Source organism: Oncorhynchus tshawytscha, linkage group LG17 (genome assembly GCF_018296145.1).
Source record: "Oncorhynchus tshawytscha isolate Ot180627B linkage group LG17, Otsh_v2.0, whole genome shotgun sequence".
Taxonomy (NCBI): domain Eukaryota; kingdom Metazoa; phylum Chordata; class Actinopteri; order Salmoniformes; family Salmonidae; genus Oncorhynchus; species Oncorhynchus tshawytscha.
Genome location: NC_056445.1, coordinates 12,576,850 through 12,598,394, shown reverse-complemented (window position 1 = coordinate 12,598,394; position 21,545 = coordinate 12,576,850). Strand labels below are relative to the sequence as shown.

At 43.4% G+C, this 21,545-nt stretch overlaps 1 protein-coding gene and 1 pseudogene across 1 annotated transcript in view; both read left to right on the top strand.

Annotated features, from left to right (window-relative positions):
- LOC121839772 (conserved oligomeric Golgi complex subunit 5-like) overlaps positions 1-2,418 on the top strand; it is a 65,676-nt gene extending 63,258 nt beyond the window's left edge. The window contains exon 6 of the mRNA XM_042300192.1: positions 2,133-2,418. The gene's annotated coding sequence lies outside the window, so the exon portion shown is untranslated. The remainder of the gene's footprint in view (positions 1-2,132) is intronic.
- The window catches only part of LOC112216882, a 43,113-nt pseudogene that overhangs the window by 4,016 nt on the left and 17,552 nt on the right, over positions 1-21,545 (top strand).

Here is a 21,545-nt window from a genome sequence, read left to right as displayed (position 1 = left end):
ACCATTAAGATCATCACCATCAGCATCATCCCCATTAAGATCATCACCATCATCACATTAAGATCATCACATTAAGATCATCATCACCATTAAGATCATCACCATCATCACCATTAAGATCATTATCATCACCATTAAGATCATCATCATCATCACCATTAAGATCATTGTCATCACCATTAAGATCATCATCATCATCACCATTAAGCTCATCATCACCATCTTCATCACCAACATTAAGATCATCACCACTGTCATCATCACCATCTTCATCATCACATTAAGATCATCATCATTATCATCACCATTCAGATCATTGCCACCGTCATCATCACCATCTTCATCGCCATTAACATCATCATTATCATCACCATTAAGATAATTGCCACCGTCATCATCACCATCTTCATTGCCATTAAGATCATCACCATCATCATCACCATTAAGCTCATCACCATCACCATTAAGCTCATCACCATCACCATTGAGATCATCACCATCACCATTAAGATCACCATTAAGATCATCACCATCATCACCATTAAGATCATCACCATCATCATCACCATTAAGATCATCTTCATAATCACCATTAAGATCATCACCATCTTCATCAACAGTCATCATCACCATAATCAGCAGCATCATCATCATCACCATTAAGCTCATCACCATCACCATTAAGATCATCACCATCATCACCATTAAGATCACCATTAAGATCATCACCATCATCACCATTAAGATCATCACCATCATCACCATTACGATCATCACCATCATCACCATTAAGATCATCACCATCATCATCACCATTAAGATCATCACCATCATCATCACCATTAAGATCATCACCATCTTCATAATCACCATTAAGATCATCACCATCTTCATCAACACAGTCATCATCACCATAACCAGCAGCATCATCATCATTAAGTTCACACCGTCACCAACATCACCACCATTAAGATCATCACCATTCAAATCATCATCATGACCATTAAGATCATCACACCGTCATCATTAAGATCATCATCATCATGAAGATCATCAAAATCATCATCACCATTAGATCATCATCACCATGTCCTGTTCCACTGTACACGCTACTCCTCCTGTCATCTTAGGACCAGATCAGAGCAGGTCATTGGTATGAGTGTAGGGCTAGCTCAGCTCTACAGACAAACAGCATGAGGAAATACAGATCTATTAAACGGAGCCGAAAGACACATCAATCTGTAATCAGGATGTCAAGCAAGGAGACGGAATTTGTCTGATCTCATGTGTGTACTAACTCTGCATGCTTCAGAGGAGTGGACACTCATTAGTGTACTAACCTCCTAAGACGCCCAGCTATAACTTGTAACCATGGTGATGAGTTGTCATTGTTGTCCACGGCGACAGTTATGGCACAGCATGGTGGACGCACACTTGTGTGTGGGGTGGGGGTGGTGTTCTAGCTGATTTGCAGTGTGATAAATGTGTGCAGCATTATCTACCAGGATCACACTGGTAGATAATGATGTTAATGACAGTCACACTGCCCTTCTGCCTGTGGGGTGCAGACTGCACTCATCACAGCCCTGTGTGTGTGTGTCTCCTTGTGTGACCCTCTGTTCAGTTGTTTCTCTCTTCTCTTTTATTTTTATTTTTTCTCCCCAATTTCGTGGTATCCAATTGTTTAGTAGGTACTATCTTGTCTCATCGCTACAACTCCCGTACGGGCTCGGGAGAGACGAAGGTTGAAAGTCATGCATCCTCTGATACACAACCCAACCAAGCCGCACTGCTTCTTAACACAGCACGCATCCAACCCGGAAGCCAGCCACACCAATGTGTCGGAGGAAACACCATGCACCTGGCAACCTTGGTTAGCGCGCACTGTGCCCGGCCCACCACAGGAGTCGCTGGTGCGCGATGAGTCAAGGATATCCCTACCGGCCAAGCCCTCCCTAACCTGGACGATGCTGGGCCAATTGTGCGTCGCCCCACTGACCTCCCGGTCGCGGCCGGTTGCGACAGAGCCTGGGCGCGAACCCAGAGTCTCTGGTGGCACAGCTGGCGCTGCAGTACAGCGCCCTTAACCACTGCGCCACCCGGGAGGCCCCGTTTCTCTCTTCTCACTGCAGGACGGCCAGCCTGATATCCTCTACACGTTTTGGAGTGTTGTCACACACACTCTCTCAGTGGAGTTGCAGAGAGCAACGGCTGGTGAGGCTACATAGTAATGTCTGTTTCACAGAGTAACGCTGATGCACCCTAATAGCAGTGTGTGTGCTTACTCTCTCTCTCTGCGTCTCTCTCTCTCTCTCCCTCATACATTTCTCTTCATCTTCTCTCTTTCAGGCATAGCGTTATGCCACGTCGCCTGCAAGTAATGCTGTACCTGCATTTCCATGCGTTTGTGTGAGTGTATCAGTGGTACAGCACAGACGGTGGGGCCATCACTCTTCCCTTCTCCTATAAACCCTAAATGCCCGTCCCTGTCCCGTCCCAACCACTGCGGGGTATGATTACACCTCTCTGATGATATATACCCCCCTTTCAGAGAGGACAGGGTCTATAAACACATACACACTCGCACACGCACCTTTAATTTATACCCCGCCATGGGCCCGGCCTTATATAAGGTGGAGATACAACCCAACAGCATCCCTCCACACACACCGCGGAGAAACGTTTCCGCCCACTCCTTATCATACAGTAAGTGTGCCATTTCAGCAGAAGGGATACATGTCAGTAGATGTAAAAGTTGGTGAGTAAAAGAGGGGTGTGTTTGGCTCCTGTGGTGCTGTTAACTCTATTTTCACACTGCGACCTGTGGGCTGCCTACCTATAGGATCTTTTGACTGCATATGGAACTGTTTCTAAAAACTCTTATAGACGCCGTTGTCTTTTCTCCTGCTGAGTTCTGCATCTAAGTCCCTGGTGGTGAGAGACTCGAGAACATTGAGTGATAGCAGATGTCATGAAAAAAATACGAAAATGTGTGCAACACAACCGATACAAAGTGCTCCCTTGGCAGGGTAAAGAAAGAGAGCAGTCGAGCTATGATCCAGTCACCGTTGCACTAATCATTGTGTGTGTCTTTACCATTTCGTAAAGCCCACAGCAGCCTGCCTTGGACGAATCAGTGTCTATTGATCCCTGCTCTAACACAGTTCAGTGTTATCACCTGTTAATGATGCTCCTCATTCACTCTCACTGGTCAATACGGAGTTCATCCGCACAGGCCCAGTATATCTCTTTTTCCTCCCTCTCTCTCTATCCTTCCTCCATCTGTCTCTGTGCCAGTGGCCCCCACCCCTCCAAATATTTTAATATTTTTCTTCTCTTTATTCTTTCTCTTATGGTGAAATATAACCTATGGTTCTATTAGCATATGGAAATATGATAATTTGAATAAATAAACTGAATGTCAAATGCTGTATGCACATTATCCTTTCTCCTCCTGTATACGAGAATATGAATTAGAGTAGTGTATATGAATGCTATCTTTGCACATTATCCTTTCTTCCTGCCTGCGCTGCTCCCTTCAGACCTCATTAGAGCCTGAAAGTACTTCAGTTCAAACCTGTATGAATCATTATAAAACGCTATATTATGCATTCACCAAATCAATCTACATTAAAACAATCTGCATATCATCCCTTAACGAGCAACTAATCACTCGCAAAGTCAGGGGATTAACATAATAATGAGCGGGAAAATGTCACCGTTTATTTTCTGCTCTTTTAATCAGGATAGTCTTTCTGTTTCAGTCTCATCCCTTCATCCATGCTCTAGTCTGGTACTCGGGGATAATGTTTCTAGTTCACGGGAGCAGAAAGACTGTTAGTGTGCATCAAAGCAGATGTTTACCTTTGCAGTCATAAAAACACAGAAGGTGACATTTTACGGCTCCACTCTCCTGCTCGTCCTCCTTCTCAATCTTCTCTTTTTGTGACCTCCTTCTCACCCCCCCCCTCTCTCGCCGTCTCTTTCTCTATCCAGCCTCATCCTTCCTCAAGCAGGCATTAGAGGGAGAGTACCCTAAAAGCTTCTCTGTCTTTATAACGACCTGCGGCGTCGGCTGCTGCAGTACAGCTCCAGCATCCAGGGGGTGATTTCGAGCAGCACAGGGCTGGACATCGCCATGGACCTGCCCACCACAGAGACAGACAACCAGGAGCTCTTCACACATGCCAAACACGACTACAAGTAAGTCTGAAGTGAACATACAGTGGAAGTCGGAAGTTTATATACACTTAGGTTGGAGTCATTAAAACTAGTTTTTCAACCACTCCACAAATGTCTTGTTAACAAACTATAGGTTTGGCAAGTCGGTTAGGACATCTACTTTGTGCATGACACAAGTAATTTTTCCAACAATTGTTTACAGACAGATTATTTCACTTATAATTCACTGTATCACAATTCCAGTGGGTCAGAAGTTTACATACACTAAGTTGACTGTGCCTTTAAAAAGCTTGGACAATTCCAGAAAATAATGTCATGGCTTTAGAAGCATCTAATTAGGCTAATTGACATAATTTGAGTCAATTGTACCTGTGGATGTATTTCAAGGCCTCCACAACAATTGTAGACCTCCACAAGTCTGGTTCATCCTTGGGAGCAATTTCCAAACACCTGAAGGTACCACATTCATCTGTACAAACAATAGTATGCAAGTATAAACACCATGGGACCATGCAGCCGTCATACCGCTCAGGAAGGAGACGCGTTCTGTCTCCTAGAGATGAACGTACTTTGGTGCGAAAAGTGCAACTCAACCCCAGAACAACAGCAAAGGACTTTGTGAAGATGCTGGATGAAACAGGTACAAAAGTATCTATATCCACAGTAAAACAAGTCCTATATCGACATAACCTGAAAGGCTGCTCAGCAAGGAAGAAGCCACCGCTCCACAACTGCCATAAAAAAGCCAGACTACGGTTTGCAACTGTACATGGGGACAAAGAGCATACTTTTTGGAGAAATGCCCTCTGGTCTGATGAAACAAAAATAGAACTGTTTGGCTATAATGACCTTCTTTATGTTTGGAGGGAAAAGGGGGAGGCTTGCAAGCCGAAGAACACCATCCCAACCATGAAGCACTGTGGTGGCAGCATCATGTTGTGGGGGTGCTTTGCTGCAGAAGCGACTGGTGCACTTCACAAAATCGATGGCATCATGAGGATGGAAATTATGTAGATATATTGAAGCAACATCTCAAGATATCAGTCAGGAAGTTAAAGCTTGGTCGCAAATTGGTCTTCCAAATGGACAATGACCCCAAGCATACTTCCAAAGTTGTGGCAAAATGGCTTAAGGACAACAAAGTCAAGGTATTGGAGTGGCCATCACAAAGCCCTGACCTCGATCCTATATAAAATTTGTTTTGCAGAACTGAAAAAGTGTGTGCGAGGAGGCCTACAAACCTGACTCCTTTACACCAGCTCTGTCAGGAGGAATGGGCCAAAATTCACCCAACTTATTGTGGGAAGCTTGTGGAAGGCTACCCAAAACGTTTGACCCAAGTTAAACAATTTAAAGGCAATGCTTCTAAATACTAATGGAGTGTATTGTAACGTCTGACCCACTGGGAATGTGATGAAAGAAATAAAAGCTGAAATCAATCATTCTCTACTATTATTCTGACATTTCACATTCTTAAAATAAATAGGTGATCCTAACTGAACTAAGACAGGGAATTTTTACTAGGATTAATTGTAGTTTAAATATATTTGGCTAAGGTGTATGTAATCTTCCGAAACATTAGAGACTAGACTACTCTCTCGCCCCTTTCTCCTTCTTTCTCTCTCTCTCTCTCAGCTAACTTGTTACAGTATGCAGTCTGCCTCTTCACATCCTACTCACAGTGATCGAATGGTTTGGGATGAGTCTCTCTCTCTCTCTCTCTCTCACAGACACAGACTGACTGACTGACTGACTGACTGACTGACTGACTGACTCACTCACTCACTCACTCACTCACTCACTCACTCACTCACTCACTCACTCACTCACTCACTCACTCACTCACTCACTCACTCACTCACTCACTCACTCACTCACTCACTCACTCACTCGACTCGACCAACCAGTGTGGGATTGTACCCAGCTTGCTGTGATTGTCTGAAATAATTTCAGTATGAAGATTCTCACACACACACACACACCCACACACATTCCGTGATGCGTGGTTACTCTCAGAATGTGAAGTCTCTTTATATTCTGCTCCATCAGTACTAAAGCTGTAGGAGAATTTAAACACGGGAGACCACTAGCAATTAAAACAGGCCACAGAACCGGTCACAGCCAGCACACTGATTAGTATGCATGGATGGAGCAGAAAGTAAACGTCCATTAAACCTGCTATATTTTAGAGTGCTCGGAGGAGTGTGTGTGTGTGTGTGTGGGCGGAGTGCCAGAAATAGTGAAAGAAGGGAGAAAGATGAAGCTTTTCCAAAGGCCTCCAGTGTGAGCGTATAAGAAGTCTTTGAGTGCAGACATGGAGGACAGTAGCTATCTGACCCGAGAAAGCTATATAGCACCTCGCTGAGGAGAGACAGGGCTTTGAAGTGGAGAAAACAGAGAACGATTGAAGGACAGTTGAAGAAAACGATTGATAAAGGAACGTCAACATCAGAGTTTTCTCGAATCCTGCTAGACCAGACTCACCCTCCCATCGCCCTGGTCAAAAGTAGTGCACTAAATAAGGGAATAGGGTAGGGCTGACCTAATTTAGGCGACTGGTCGAACAGTGGCATGTATGGCACACGAGACGCCTGTCTGAGTGGACTAATGCATTGCAGAGGCTGCGGGGATGCCACACCAGTATCACCAGGAGTACATTTACAGCTAATTCCTATCATTTCTAATCTACAATGTTTGTTTTGTTACGGTTATTTCTGTTGATGGATTCAAAATATTCTTAATATTGCAGTTTTACCATTGTCATTGTAGAAGTGCACAACCTAGGCTACACTTGTGAGGAAAAGTTTGTGTTTATTTCATTCCATTTACAAGTTATTAATTGTCTTTTGTTTGGAGTGCTCACACACACCAGATTACGCATAGAACTAGGCTACCTGGCCTGCGCGCAAATGTAGTCTTATAAATGTACCCATTTGTGAATCTGATACTATTTCTGATTGTCTTAACTCATCATCACTGTGGAGCTTTTCAAATGCATTTTTTTCTTTGACTCAAAAAGCAAGTAAACAAAGTCTGTTTTTACATCCATTGAGAATGACAACAGTTCCTCAACGTAGCCTCTCTCTTTCGATAAACACTCCGCATGAAAGGGGAAAAAAATGTCATGCACTGCTTGATCCGGTGGAAGTGTCATAAAAAATACCTACCTTATCCCTTGTGCAAATATCCTACAGCTGTGTCTGTTTCACAAGAGCTCACATACTTTATGCAACGTTGCAAGTTTGCTAGTGTGAGCTTCAGGCTGGATCCAAGTTAGTAGCTGATACAATGTTTCAAGTTCCTTGCAGACAGGCCATGCATAGCCAGTGTGATTAATAGGATATTTATTTTTAACAGGATGTGGTCTACCTGCAGGCTGCAATGTTTTTATATGTAGACTAAATCAAATCAAATTTTATTTGTCACATACACATGGTTAGCAGATGTTAATGCGAGTGTAGCGAAATGCTTGTGCTTCTAGTTCCGACAATGCAGTAATAACCAACAAGTAATCTAACTAACGATTTCAAAACTACTGTCTTATACACAGTGTAAGGGGATAAAGAATATGTACATAAAGATATATGAATGAGTGATGGTACAGAGCAGCATAGGCAAGATACAGTAGATGGTATCGAGTACAGTATATACATATGAGATGAGTAAGTAAACAAAGTGGCATAGTTAAAGTGGCTAGTGATACATGTATTACATAAGGATGCAGTAGATGATATAGATGATATAGAGTACAGTATATACGTATGCATATGAGATGAATAATGTAGGGTATGTAACATTATATTAGGACTATATACACATATTGGCAATAGAAGTTACTTTTGGATTTGTATCATTTTCATTTAGATATCATTTTGATGAACCACATGACATTGACTTTGAGATAAGAAGACTTTATCAGAAATTAAATGTAACCCATGGCAATGTGCATATGATAATCATAACTGGCACGCGGATCAGTAGAAATGGTACGATGACTTGGCACTCCAAATGGAAAAGGTTGCCGACCGCCGGCAACTTCAGGAACCTAATGGCAGAATCTGCGAACGTCAGCTGGCAGCGGGAGGAAGAGGGTCGGGAACAGGTATTTTTCTTCTCGTTAAGCTATATTGATCTCTTGTTCCCTCTTTAGTAATTTGTGTGTCTTGATTTTTATTTGCAGTGCTTAAAGCATCAGGCAAAGTATCCTGATTTTAGTATAGTTGATTTTATTCAAACATAGGTGTAATATAGACACCCTATGTGAGAATGCCGTTCATTGACCACAGCTCAGTGTTCAACACCATAGTGCACACAAACTCATCACTAAGCTAAGGACCCTGGGACCAAACACCTCCCTCTGCAACTGGATCCTGGACTTCCTGATGGGTCACCCACGGGTGGTAAGGGTAGGCGACAACATCTGCCATGCTGATCCTCAAAACGAGGGCCCCTCAAGGGTGCGTGCTTAGTCCCCTCCTGTATTCCCTGTTCACCCACGACTGCGTGGCCAAGCACGACTCCAACACCATCATTAAGTTTGCTGACGACACACCGGTGGTAGGCCTGATCACCGACAAAGATGAGAAAGCCTATAGGGAGGAGGTCAGACACCTGGCAGTGTGGTGCCAGGACAACAACTTCTCCCTCAACGTGAGCAAGAGAAAGGAGATGATCGTGGACTACAGAAAAAATCGGGCCGAACACGCCCCCATTCACATCGATGAGGCTGTACTGGAGCGGGTCGATAGTTTCATGTCTCTTTGTGTCCACATCAACAAACTAGAATGGTCCAACCACAACAAGACAGTCGTGAAGAGGGCATGACAACACCTTTACCCCCTCAGGAGACTGAAAAGATTTGGCATGTCCCCAGATACTCAAAAAGTTCTGCAGCTTCGAGAGCATCCTGACCGGTTGCATCACCACCTGGTATGGCAACTGCTCGGCATCCGACTGTAAGGCAGACTGTAGTGACGGTAGTGAGTACGGCCCAGTACATCACTGGGGCCAAGCTATTCAGGATGTATATACTGTACTAGGCGGTGTCAGAGGAAGGCCCAAAAAATAATCAAAGACTCCAGTCACTCAAGTCATAGACTGTTCTCCGGAGCACCAAGTCTAGGTCCGAAAGGCTCCTTAACAGCTTCTACCCCCAAGCCATAAGACTGCTGTTTAATAAAATGGCCACCCGGACTATTTGCATTGACCCCCCTTTGTTTTTACACTGCTGCTACTTGCTGTTTATTATCTATCCTGCCTACATGTACAAATTACCTCAACTAACTTGTACTCCTGCACATTGACTCGGTACCGGTAGCCCCTGTATGTAGCCTCATTATTGTTATTTTGTTACTCTTGTTTTTTTACTCTAGTTTATTTAGTAAATATTTTCTTAACTCTATTTTCTTAACTGCCCTGAACTTGTTGGTTAAAGGCTTGTAAGTAAGCATTTCACTGTAATGTCTACACCTGTTGGATTTGGCGCATGTGACTAATGACGTTGGATTTTATTTTATTTAACATGTGGAAAAATACACGTTTAAAAATTTTGAACAATCGATTGGTCAAAAGAACGGACAACTCCGTCAACCAAGATTTTTAGGATAGGGTGCCATTTGGGACCGAGACCCTCTCTACTGGGTAAACGTAGGTGTCTGGAATAAGCAACTATATTTGTGACATGTACAAGCATTTCGCTACACTTGCATTAACATCTGCTAACCATGTGTATGTGACAAATAAAATTTGATTTGATTTGACAGATGCAACAACCTGAGTGTTTGTTTAAATTGCGTTGGTATGGTTAGGTGACCGGACAGGTGGAAATGGCTCCTGTCCACTCTAGCATCTGTCTATAACTGCTGGAGCCTGATATGAGTCACACATTAACCCAAAGGTGTGGAGCTCCAGGCCAAGCCAGGGGCCCTTGCTGCTCCCTGTTTCCCAGTAGGAGATCATGTCCCTGGGTACTCAGGCTACGCTACAACGCCTGGCCCCGCTGGTTTTCCCTCTGGCACTCAGTCAAGCTGAGTCAGTGTTGATTAACCAAGAGTACATGAGAGCCAGGTTATCTCCCTGACTTCATTAAATCTCTCTCTCCCTCTCTAGTACTCTTTTCTCTCTTGGGTCCCTCACTCCGTCCCACCTCTCTTTCATTTCCTTGCTTTGCCAGTCTCTCTCTACCCCCATACCCTCTTTCTCTCTCCATCTCTCTGTTTGCTCTTTGATGTAGAGCTGTCAGCCTGTGTGTTTTGTGTTGTCTCTCAGTGTTTAACCTTGTAATTACGGGCGCTGCTGTGGGCCAAATTACCTCTGTTACTCAAGGTGCCTGTTGCTGTGGTAGGGCACTGAAGAGAGAGGGGGATGGAGGGGGGTGTGTGTGTGAAGAAAGGACAGAAGGTCCACTAACAAGCTGAAGGAGAACTGCACAGACGGATAAAGTGAGCAAGGAGGATGGAAGGAGGTAGTGTGAAGAAGCCCAGACGGAGAAGTGACGGGTGGGAAGAGATGGATGAATCGGCTGGTTGACACGGAGGGATAAGTCAGAGGAGAGGGTGATGAGATGGAGAACAAACATTGAATGCACATTTGCTCGTGTGCGAAAAATCACTCGTCGTCATTGCCATTATTCTCATTTAGCGACCTTTCAGTTAACGAGAGAGCACCATTAATCAATAGGCGCCCTGTCTGGTGAATTATGGTGCATAAATGACTGGCCAGATGAACCAATGTTTGGAGCGCTGCTGGAGAAGTGCGTGTGTGTGTGTGTGTGCGCAACCCCATATCCAACCTTGTCCCTTGACGGCCCTACAGGCTGCTGTTTGTTTGGGTTTCTCTACCTCTTCCCCATTTCATCAGTGTGAGAGAAAAGATAGAAGGCAAGGGAGAGAGAGAGTTGGAAGAGAGGGTAGCCGTGCCTGTCACTGCTGATGTCTTTATCTCGCTCCAGCGGCACAGACGAGTCCACTGTGCGCTCGCTGTGGGTCTAGATCAGTGTGTGTGAGACGTGTAAATAGACAGGGAATCAATCTGGTCTCTAGGCATGTTCCCAAAATGTAGAACTTTGTTTAAACCAGGAAAATAATTAACCATCAATGTATATTGTAAGTAAACACATTCATGAGATAAATATTAATGTGCGTCAAGAGCAGAGCAGCGCTCACAAATAAGGTTCAAAGGTTAGAGGTCAGGTTGAGGGTAAACATCACAGCCAGCATCAGCTGCTCTACTTGTTCCTGGCGTCACACATATTAGCATGGAGCGACTTCCTTCACTACAACCCATCAGCTGCCTACACTATACCAGACAGGACATTATCTCCTTTGTGTGTGCGTGTGCGTGTGCGTGTGTGCGTGTGTGTGTGTGTGTGTAGTCCAGAAAGGGCTTTGAAGGACTCTCTGCAGCCCTACGAGGCAGCGTACCTCTCCAAGTCTCTGTCTCGTCTGTTTGACCCTGTCAACCTGGTGTTCCCCATGGGGGGACGTAACCCCTGCCCTCCCACGACGAACCGGACAGCACCATCAAGACCATCACCAGGTACACACCCACACAAACACTGTTCTCCATTCAGACAACATTCTCAGAGAAGAAAACTGAAATATGATTTCTTACATCTGTTGTTCATCGCACTTTCTTTTGCTGATCTTTCCGATGTCCTACATGTCATGTTATTATGTGTGCGTCCTCCACAGCGAGCTGAACGTGGCGTCGGTAGACACAAGTCTGACTCTGGCGGTGGTCAAGAACGCTGCCAAGACCGTTCAGCTCTTCTGCGTCAAGTCTGAGCAGCTGGTAGGTCACCACAACAACCAATTGTCCATCAGTCAAACCCTGTTCTGTGGCTAAGTGGCAGCCCTGTGTGTCAGTGGGCGCAAGGAGAGGAGATGAGAGGGGACGAGGAGAAGAGAACAGGAGAATAGAGGGGGGTAGAATAGTACAGACCGGTCAGAGAATGTCTCTCTCAGCCCATTGTCGACAGTGTTCATTCAGAATTTCCCTGATGGTCATCATCAAGTGGGCTGCTTGGCTTGTCGGATGAGGAGGGTTACTGAGGAGGCTAGTGCCTGGGTTAGTGACCCATAGGGCTCTGGTGAAAAGTAGTGCTCTAATATATAGGGAATAGGGTGTCATTTGGGACACAGACAAACAGTGTTTGAGTGGTTCCTCCTGCCTACTAATGTAGTCTTCAAAAGGTAGAGTTGACCTGAACATTAAGAAATAAAAAATGTGTCGAGACAATCTCTCCACCCTGGCTCTCACTCTTGATTATATAGTGGACTAGAAGTAAACCCTGCAACCCTAGGAGCCCTCCGTCATCCAGCTCTTCACATATGTGGGAGCTGTATCTACTGCGCTTTGTTTCGGGACAAATTGGATAACTCAGCGTTCCAGTGCGGTAATTGTTTGCTTGCCGAGGATTTTAGGCTTGAGGTGGCTTCCTTGATCACGCAGGTCGCCAGCCTATGTCAGAAACTGGATCGAGTGGGGCTTCTCCATCTGTCGAAGGCCTGCGCCGGGAGCAACGGGCTCAAGTTATCCTGCCTCTCGGCCATCCATAAAGGGTTCTCCAAATCCTGAGACCTGTGGAATTGGGTTGATTTCCTTGTCCTTCTCGCCTGCTGTGATTTTGGGCAGCTCTATGGTAAGAACTTTGATCGTACCTGGTGCAAAAACAATGTCCTGTCCCGGAGCTCTAGTAAATTACATTACTAAGCTGCTCCCGAATGTACTAAGTCAGGACATGGAAATCGATTGTGTCGTCGTCCATGTGGGTTTTAATAACATTATGAAGGGCAGCTCGGAAGGATTGAAACTGGATTTTAAAGAGCTGATTGACTCTCTGCTAGACAATCATATCTGGCCCTGTGCCCTCTTTGAATCGTGGCATTGAACACTTTAGCAGGATTCTTTCTCTTCTGGCTACGTGATTATTGCAGCTGAATCGGGGGAAACTTTTGTTGACAATTTCTATACCTTTTTGAAAGCAAGACACATTTTATAAGGAGGATGGGATCCTCCCAAGTCATTTGGGTTTCATGATCCTTTCACGGCGTTATAAGGCTGGGTTGAGACAATGACTTATCAGTGACCCAAGCGCAGCTCAGTTAATCCCTACTGTTGTGACTGAGTTGTCATAATGCTTCAGCAAATGCACATTATACCAGCGTTGGTAGACACAATGTAAATAACCTCATTTATGTCCCTCTAACTGCCCTGAATGCCTCTGCTGATCCTACAGCTATTGTATGCAGTAATCATGGGCCTATGAACCAGATTTATACTATTAACACTGAGGTGGTGTGTCCTAGGAGGAAGTCCACTGTGAGCAGCTCACCCTGCACTAACATAAATAACATGAGCACATCTGCTGCTGCTAAGCTTCCCATTAAAGCAATGAAAACAATTAAGCATCCCAGCAGAAAAGTGCTCAAAATTGGCCACATTAACGTATGTAACTTAAGAAACAAGTTCCTGAAATCAATCATTTGCTAGTAGCAGATGACATTCATATTTTGACTATCTCTGAAGCGTACTTAGATAATACCTTTGATACCGTGGTAGCAATACACGGTTATAACACTTACAGGAAATACAGAAATGCTAATGTTGGAGGTGTTGCTGTTTCTATTCAGAAACACATTCCTGTAAAGCTTAGAGAGGATCTCATGTTAAATACTGTTGAAGTAATATGGCTACAGGTTCATCTGCCTCACCTAAAGCCCATTCTGGTGGGAAGCTGCTATGGACCACCAAGTGCTAACAGTCGGTATCTGGATAACATGTGTGAAATGCTTGATGATGTATGTGATATCAACAGAGGTATATTTTCTGGGTGATTTCAAATATTGACTGGCTTTCATCAAGCTGCCCACTCAGGAAAAAGCTTCAAACTGTAACCAGTGCAGGCATCTACCAGGGTAGGTTAACCTACCAGGGTAGTTACAAACAGCACAGGAATGAAATCATCAACATGTATTGATCACATCTTTACTAATGCTGCAGAAATTTGCTTGAAAGCAGTATCCAGATCCATCGGATGTAGTGATCACAATATAGTAGCCATATCTAGGAAAACCAAAGTTCTTAAGGCTGGGACTGTATAAGAGGTCATACAATAAGTTTTGTAGTGATTCCTATGTTATTGATTTAAAGAATATTTGTTGGTCTCTGGTGTGTAATGAGGAGCAAACAAACGCTGCACTTTGACACATTTATGAAATTGCTTATTTCAGTCACTAATAAGCATGCACCCATTAAGAAAATGACTGTAAAAACGATTTAATCCCTGTTGATTGTTGAGGATTTGAAAAATTGTGTGGTTGAGAGGGATGAGGCAAAAGGAATTTTATTTTAATTTATTTTATTTTAGTTCTCAACCAGTTCTCAACTAGTTCTCAACCAGGTAGACCAGTTGAGAACAAGTTCTCATTTACAACTGCGATCTGGCCAAGATAAGGCAAAGTAGTGTGACACAAACAACACAGAGTTACACATGGGATAAACAAACGTACAGTCAATAACAATAGAAAAATCTATATACTGGGCAATAAATAGGCCATAGTGGTGAAATAATTACAATTTAGCATTAACACTGGAGTGATAGATGTGCAGAAGATGATGTGCAAGTAGAGATACTGGGGTGCAAAGGAGAAAAAAATAATTATTACAATATGGGGATGAGGTAGTTGGGTGGGCTATTTACAGATAGGCTATGTACAGTTGCAGTGATCTGTGAGCTGCTCTGACAGCTGGTGCTTAAAGTTAGAGAGGGCGATATGAGTCTCCAGCTTCAGTGATTTTTGCAATTAGTTCCAGTCATTGGCAGCAGAGAACTGGAAGGAAAGGCGGCCAAATAAGGAATCGGCTTTGGGGATGACCAGTGAAATATACCTGCTGGAGTGTGTGCTCGGGTGGGTGTTGCTATGGCGACCAGTGACCAGAATGTCAACTAAGTCTGGCTGCACAACCGATTGGCAAACGTATTGCAAATTGAGAAATCATGTTACTAAACTGAATAAAAAGAAGGAACTACACTATGAAACAAAGATAAATTACATAAAGAATGATAGTAAAAAAAACTTTGGAGCAACTTAAATGACATTTTTCATTATTCATTGAATCAGATGGCTCATTCATCACAAAATATTGATTTTGCCAACTACTTTAATGATTTTTTCATTGGCAAGATTAGCAAACTTAGGCATGACATGCCAGCAACAAACGCTGACACTACACATCCAATTATATCTGACCAAATTATGAAAGACAAGTGTGGAAGAGGTGAAAAAAGTATTGTTGTCAATCAACAATGACAAGCCACCGGGGTCTGACAACTTGGATGGAAAATGACTGAGGATAATTGTGGACGATATTGCCACTCCTATTTGCCACATCTTCAATTTAAGCCTACTAGAGAGCGTGTGCCCTCAGGCCTGGAAGAAACCTGAAGTCATTCCGCTACTTAAGAATAGTAAAGTCTCCTTTACTGGCTCAAACAGCCGACCAATCAGCCTGTTACCAAACCTTAGTAATCTTCTGGAGAAAATGGTGTTTGGCCAGATACAATGCTATTTTACAGTAAACAAATTGACAACAGATATTCAGGACACTTATAGGGAAGGACATTCAACAAGCACAGCACTTACACAAATGACTGATGATTGACTGAGAGAAATTGATGATAAAAAGATTTGGGGGGTTGTTTTGTTAGACTTCAGTGCGGCTTTTGACATTGTCGATCATAGTGTGCTGCTGATGTTTCAATCTTTACTAACGACTTTGAGTAAAGCCAGTGTGTCTATGTATGCGGATGACTCAACACTATGCACGTCAGCGACAACAACGACTGAAATGACTGCAACACTTAACAAAGAGCTGCAGTTCCTTTCAGAGTGGGTGGCAAGGAATAAGTTAGTCCTAAATATATTTTTACTAAAAGCTTTGTATTTGGGACAAATCATTCACTAAACCCTCAAACCCCACCAAAATCTTGTTTTTATTACAATGTGGAAAATAAGCAAGTTGAGTTGACTAAACTGCTTGGAGTAACCCTGAATTGTAAACTGTCAAAACATATTGATACAACAGTAGCCAAGATGGGGAGAAGTCTGTCCATAATAAAGCGCAGGTCTACAGTCTTAACAGCACTATCAACAGGTCAGGTCCTACAGGCCCAAGTTTTGTCGCACCTGGACTACTCTTCAATCGTGTGGTCAGGTGCCACAAAAAGTGACATAATAAAATTGCAATTGGCTCAGAACAGGGCAGCACGGCTGGCCCTTGAATGTACACAGAGAGCTAACATTAATAATATTCATGTCAATTTCTCCTGGCTCAAAGTGGAGGAGCGATCATTACTTGTATTTGTGAGAGGTATTGACATGTTGAATGCATACCTCACAAGACATGCCACAAGAGGTTTCTTCACAGTCCCCAAGTCCAGAACAGACGATGGGAGGCGCACATTCCTACATATAGCCATGTCTACATGGAACTCTATTCCACATCAGGTAACTGATGCAAGCAGTAGAATTAGATTTTAAAAACAGATAAAAATACACCTTGTGAGGGGCCTCCCAAGTGGTGCAGCGGTCTAAGGCACTGCATCGCAGTGCTTGAGGCGTCACTACAGACCCAGTTTCAATCCCAAGCTGTGTCACAACCGGCGATGACTGGTAGTCCCATAGGGCGGCGCACAATTGGACCAGCGTCGTCTGGGTCAGGGGAGGGTTTGGCCAGGGGGCTTTACCTGGCTCATCGCGCTCAAGCAATGTATTTGGCTAAGGTGTATGTAAACTTCTGACTTCAACTGTGTATATATATATATATATATATATATATATATATATATATATATATATATATATATCAAGTCAGAAGTTTACATACACCTTAGCCAAATACATTTAAACACAGTTTTTAACAATTCCTGACATTTAATCCTAGTAAAAATTCCCTGTCAGAGGTCAGTTAGGATCACCACTTTATTTTAAGAATGTGAAATGTCAGAATAATAGTAGAGAGAATTATTGGTTCCCATCACATTCCCAGTGGGTTCGAAGTTTATATACACCCAATTATTATTTGGTAGCATTGCCTTTAAATTGTGATGGCCACTCCAATACCTTTGACTTTGTTGTCCTTAAGTTATTTTGCCACAACTTTGGAAGTATGCTTGGGGTCATTGTCCATTTGGAAGACCCATTTGCGACCAAGCTTTAACTTCCTGACTGATGTCTGGAGATGTTGCTTCAATATATCCACATAACTTTCCATCCTCATGTTGCCATCTATTTTGTGAAGTGCACCAGTCCCTCCTGCAGAAAAGCACCCCCACTACATGATGCTGCCAACATGATGCTGCCTGTTCTTCGGCTTGCAAGCCTCCCCCTTTTTCCTCCAAACATAGCAATGGTCATTATGGACAAACAGTTATATTTTTGTATCATCAGACCAGAGGACATTTCTCCAAAAAGTACGCTCTTTGTCCCCATGTGCAGTTGCAAACTGTCGTCTGGCTTTTTTATGGCGGATTTGGAGCAGTGGCTTCTTCCTTGCTAAGCGGCCTTTCGGGTTATGTCGATATAGGACTTGTTTTACTGTGGATATAGATACTTTTGTACCGGTTTCCTTCACCATCTTCACAAGGTCCTTTGCTGTTGTTCTGGGATTGATTTGCACTTTTCACACCAAAGTATGTTAATCTCTAGGAGACGGAACGCGTCTCCTTCCTGAGCGGTATGACGGCTGTGTGGTCCCATGGTGTTTAAACATGCGTACTATTGTTTGTTCAAATGAACGTGGGAGCTTCAGGCATTTGGAAAATGCTCCCAAAGAAGAACCAGACTTGTGGAGGTCTACAATTGTTTTTCTGAGGTCTGATTTCTTTTGATTTTCCCATGATGTCAAGCAAAAAGGCACTGAGTTTAAAGGTAGGCCTTGAAATACATCCACAGGTACACCTCCAATTGACTCAAATTATGTCAGTTAGCCTAGCAGAAGCTTCTAAAGCCATGACATAATTTTCTGGAATTTTCCAAGCTGTTTAAAGGCACAGTCAACTTCGTGTATGTAAACTTCTGACCCACTGGAATTGTGCTACAGTGAATTATAAGTTAAATAATCTGTCTGTAAATCACTGTTGGAAAAATGACTTGTGTCATGCACAAAGTAGATGTCCTAACCAACTTGCTAAAACTATAGTTTGTTAACAAGAAATGTGGCTGAAAATGTGGTTGAAAAACGAGTTTTAATGACTCCAACGTAACTGTATGTAAACTTCCGAATTCAACTGTATATATTGTACCAGTGAAAAGCTTGGACACACCTTCTCATTCAAGGGTTTTTCTTCATTTGTACTATTTTCTACATTGTAGAATAATAGTGAAGACATGAAAACTATATAATAACACACATATCAAATCATGTAGTAACCAAAAAGGTGTTAAACAAATCAAAATATATTTGAGATTTGAGATTCTTCAGTAGTCAGCCTGGAATTAATTTCAATTAACAGGTTTGCCTTGTTAAAAGTGAATTTGTGGGATTTCTTTCCTTAGAGTGTTTGAGCCAATCAGTTGTGTTGTGACAAGGTAGGGGTGGTATACAGAAGTTAGCCCTATTTGGTAAAAGACCAAGTCCATATTATGGCAAGAACAGCTCAAATAAGTAAAGAGAAATGACAGTCCATCATTACTTTAAGAAATGAAGGTCAGTCAATCCAGAAAATTTCAAGAACTTTTAAAGTTTCTTCAAGTGCAGTCGCAAAAACCATCAAGCACTATGATGAAACTGGGTCTCATGAGGACCGCCACAGGAAAGGAAGACCCAGAGTTACCTCTACTGCGGAGGATAAGTTCATTAGAGTTACCAGCCTCAGAAATTGCAGCCCAAATAAATGCTTCACAGAGTTCAAGTAACAGACACATCTCAACATCAACTGTTCAGAGGAGACTGTGTGAGTCAGGCCTTCATGGTTGAATTGCTGCAAAGAAACCACTACTAAAGGACACCAATAATAATAAGTGACTTGCTTGGGCCAAGAACACGAGCAATGAACATTAGACTGGTGTAAATCTGTCCTTTGGTCTAAAGTCTAAATTTGAGATTTTTTGTTCCAATCGCTGTGTCTTTGTGAGAAGTGGTGTGGGTCAACGGATGATCTCCGCATGTGTTTCCCACCGTAAAGCATGGAGGTGTTATGGTGTGGGGGTGCTTTGCTGGTGACACTGTCAGTGATTTATTTTGAATTCAATGCAGACTTAACCAGCATGGCTACCACAGCATTCTGCAGCTATACGCCATCCCATCTGGTTTTGGCTTAGTGGAACTATCATTTATTTTTCAACTGGACAATGACCCAACATACCTCCAGGTTATGTAAGGGCTATTTGACCAAGAAGGAGAGTGATGGAGTGCTGCATCAGATGACCTGGCCTCCACAATCCCCTGACCTCAACCAACTTGAGATGGTTTGGGATGAGTCGGACCCCAGAGTGAAAGAAAAGCAGCCAACAAGTGCTCAGCACATGTGGGAACTCCTTCAAGGCTGTTGGAAAAGCATCCCAGGTGAAGCTGGTTGAGAGAATGCCAAGAGTGTGCAAGCTGTCATCAAGCCAAATGGGGCCTATTTGAAGAATCTCAAATAGGCCCCATTTGTTTAACACTTTTTTGGTTACAACATGATTTGATATGTGTGTTATTTCATAGTTCTGATGTCTTCACTATTATTCTACAATGTAGAAAATAGTACAAATAAAGAAAACCCTTGAATGAGTAGGTGTTCTAAAACTTTTGACCGGTAGTATACATATTACCTCAGTTACCTCAACTAACCGGTGCCCCTGCACATTGACTCTGTACCGGTACCCCCTTTATATAGCCTTGCTTGTTATTTTACTGCTGCTGTTTAATTATTTGTTACTTTTATTTTTTATTTTTTACTTAACACTTTTTTATTTTTTTATTCTTAACTTCTTAAAGCATTGTTGGTTAAGTTCTTGTCAGTAAGCATTTCACTGTAAGGTCTACCTACACCTGTTGTATTCGGTGCATGTGACAAATACGATTTGATTTGACAAACACAGACATACTCAGGAGCGTGAACAGGAAGCGTCTTCAGGGCTGGTACCCTGACACCTTTCTGTGTGTGTGTGAGTGTGTGGGGGGGGCACGTGCATGTCATGAATGCCAGTGTGTGCGTGTCTGCCATCCACACAACTACACTCTGAGGCAATAGTTAACTGTTGCTGTGCCCTTTTTAGACCGTTGCTATGCCACCACTTTGCACATGTTGTCTGAACTCTCGCTTTTTCTCTCTCTGTCTTCCTGAGATGGCCCTAATTCGTCTCTCTCTGTCTTCCTGAGATGGCCCCAATTCCTCTCTCTCTGTCTTCCTGAGATGGCCCCAATTCCTCTCTCTCTCTGTTTTCCTAAGATGGCCCCAATTCCTCTCTCTCTGTCTTCCTGAGATGGCCCCAATTCCTCTCTCTCTGTCTTCTGTTATTTCTGTTATCCAATCAGCACTCTGTCTACGGTGTGAAGGTTCAGATTGCTTCCAGATCATTCCACTCCCAATGTTATTTTCAGAGCTTGTCTATGACTTTTCCCTCCTATTTTCTCCTCTCCAATCATTTGATTAAGTCTAGTAGGTATGATGAGTATTAGATTGTGTGTGTGACCTGCTTGTCATCACCTCTGAGATGAGTGGTGGTGAGGTGTCCCCATCCGCCTGTGGACCATGCCTGAAGACAGCAGCACAAACTGCTACTACAGCTGGATCCTGGTTCCTGCCCCATTTCTGCGTGGCCCCTCCTCGCTCTGCTATAGCAGTGGGAGCTGGCGTCTGGCTCCTGTGGGCCCTTGCTCTCACTGATGCTGTGTGTCTGCTGAGTACTACAGGTGTCCTGACTTTTCTCTCTCTTCCCTCCACCTATTTCTCTTTCTCCCTCCTCTCCCTTTCTCTGTCTCTCTCTCCCGCTCTCTCTCTTCCTCTATTTCTCTTCCTCCATCCTTCCATTCTTCTCTCACTCTCTCTTTTCTCTCCGGCTGTCTACCCAGGGGGATGCCAGTCAGGTGATGGGGCCTCTCACAGAAGGCCAGAGGAGGAACATGGCGGTGGTCAACTCCCTCTACAGACGACACCAAGATGTTGCTAAGGTAACACACACCAATACGCTCACACACACGTATTCACATACACCATCACACACATTACGCTTAGCTTGCACTGTGCTCTTTTTCCACGTCTACCTTGTTTTCCACGTCCGCATCATGTTTTACACGTCTGCATTTTGTTTTACACGTCAGCATTATGTTTTACATGTCTGCCTTGATTTTACATGTCTGCATTATGTTTTACATGT